Source organism: Pocillopora verrucosa, unplaced genomic scaffold (assembly GCF_036669915.1).
Source record: "Pocillopora verrucosa isolate sample1 unplaced genomic scaffold, ASM3666991v2 scaffold_62, whole genome shotgun sequence".
Taxonomy (NCBI): Eukaryota; Metazoa; Cnidaria; class Anthozoa; order Scleractinia; family Pocilloporidae; genus Pocillopora; species Pocillopora verrucosa.
This window is the reverse complement of record NW_027078188.1, coordinates 4,273-6,405: the sequence shown is the minus strand read 5'-3', so window position 1 is coordinate 6,405 and position 2,133 is coordinate 4,273. Positions and strand designations below refer to the sequence as shown.

At 49.0% G+C, this 2,133-nt stretch overlaps 2 non-coding genes and 1 pseudogene across 2 annotated transcripts; 1 reads left to right on the top strand and 2 right to left on the bottom strand.

The window, feature by feature from the left end:
* The first annotated feature begins 509 nt into the window (after positions 1 to 509).
* Positions 510 to 628, top strand: LOC136278820 (5S ribosomal RNA). Its single transcript, XR_010716580.1, has one exon. It is a non-coding gene; the product is annotated as a 5S ribosomal RNA (ribosomal RNA).
* Positions 629 to 1,611: 983 nt separating this feature from the next.
* Positions 1,612 to 1,775, bottom strand: LOC136278822 (U1 spliceosomal RNA). Its single transcript, XR_010716582.1, has one exon. It is a non-coding gene; the product is annotated as a U1 spliceosomal RNA (small nuclear RNA).
* A 232-nt stretch (positions 1,776 to 2,007) lies between these two features.
* On the bottom strand, positions 2,008 to 2,133 carry LOC136278840 (U2 spliceosomal RNA; annotated as a pseudogene).

Genomic DNA, 2,133 nt, shown 5'->3' with positions numbered 1-2,133 from the left:
GATGCCGAAGCATGCCCTGGGTGAGGGGGGTGGTCGAGGGATCCTTCCCACGGTTTATGGTGGATAGTAGCAGGTCGCCCCCACAAGCCCTTGCGAGTCCCGCAGACGGTCCCAGAGGCTGACCCGTTTGGTATCTCCTCACTGTAAGATTTTAAAGCCAGATACACGCACCTACGGAGCTAAAACATTGTATAATAGGTTTTTAGGACACGTTATGTCTCTTGGGACCCCTCCCTCCCCTCCCTAGGGAATAGTGCTTCAAATCGATGCTCCTCAATGTGTTAACTGGGTTGAGGAAAATACATTAGGGTTAGGTAACGACTTCGGGGTTAGGGTAACCATTTCTTAGGGTTAGGGTAACAATTTCTTAGGGTTAGAGTATCGATTTCTTAGGGTTAGAGTAACGAAACTAGGGCTTTAGAATTTCAAATTCGCCTACACTCAGGGATGTGGCCGCTTTACAGCCTGAACCTGGCCGATAACAAGCAGAATTTCGACCCCATTTCCTCGTCTACGACCATACCACAGGGAAAGCACCGGTTCTCGTCCGATCACCGAAGTTAAGCCCTGTCGGGCGGGGTTAGTACTTGGATGGGTGACCGCCTGGGAATACCCCGTGTTGTAGGCTTCAATTTTTTGTCTTGCGAACATCTCTAAACGTTTTATCCCAATAAATAGCTCTCCATACACCACAATTTCACATAGAGAGCCGTAGGTGAGTGAGGAACAAAATCAAAGCAAAAAACGAGGGGGGGAAAACACCTTTTTGTCAAAAATCGGCCAGCTAATGGCGAAAACTCTAGTGCGATCGACTTTTCTTACAGAGCGCGCGCGAGCGAGTGAGCACGCGCGAGATGAACAGTTTATGATGTCAAATTCTACTTCTGTGATATCAAATCATTCCAAATAACGAACGAAAAAATGAATAGGAAAAAAACGCACACTTCTGAGACGCAGTTTTAAGCCATCGTGACGTGGCAAAACACTCGCACACTTCCAAGAGGAGGCGCGCGAAAAACGGCACTGAAAGTCGACAATGGTTGGATTCAGACTGCAAACGAATCGGGAAAAAGGTTCGATACTTTTACTACTCTGCTAGTTTGTTTCCTTCCCTCGTTCATTCGTTCACTCGCTTGCTCGCACAAAGGATACACTAACGATAGCAATAGCATTTCTAAAAGCGGCTCCAGTGACAATAAAACCGCTCAAAAGGTTCAAAGTGTACTCACGGTCCAAGTCGAATGCCCTTCTATGCTCGCTCGCTCGGTCGATCGGCCGTTTGGTTTCCTTTCATTTCCTTTCCCTTCGCGCGCATAGCACAGCACGGCACGGCACGCACAACCTGCAAATACAAACGAACAGGACTTTACACACAATAGAGCAGACAGGCCTTGAACAAAAACAGCCAGCAAAGTTACGCACCGCCCCGAAACTCACCTTGTTTCCTTCCTCCAGTCTCTCCAATGCACTTCTACCCCTCCAAACGTGCCAACACCTTGGCCAGTTGTGCGTCCTTTGCTTTCTTTGCAAGTCTACCGGTCCACTGCAAAAGCAAAAATACCCTCGATAGTCAGTAAGAGGGCCATATAGACATAGTTTGGATGACTTTTGCGGGGACGAGCGCGAACGCAGGTCCCCACTACCAGAAATTATACGCTCGAGTTACCCACATTTGGGGTAATCGCAAGGGTCAACCCAGTCGAAGTGCAATGAAAGGGCCTCGCCTTGAGAGGACTGCCTCCTTGATCACAGTACCTCCCGCGTCAGGTAAGTATGCTTTTTCAGCGTCTGCCCTCGGTGAAAAAATCCACTTACCCCTAGGTCCTTGTGGTAGTGCTTTGCGCACTTCAGAAAACGTAGGCCAGCGGCCGTTCCTGCCATTGTCTGTTGTCTGAATTATCATCCCTCTTTCACCTCTTCCCCCTCTAAGGGCGGGCGGGGCTCCTGTAAACATAAAAGAATGCTATACCGTTGACTTTGTTTTGGATTGAATGTGTCTTCCCCAGAGGGAAGTGGGCCGCACTCGGAGGTAGTGCTATACCGAGGCAACCCGTGGCTGGGACGAGGCAAGCCTCTTTTCCACAGCCCAGTTCCAAAAATCAGTTTAATATATGAGCTGCTCAATGAGCAGCG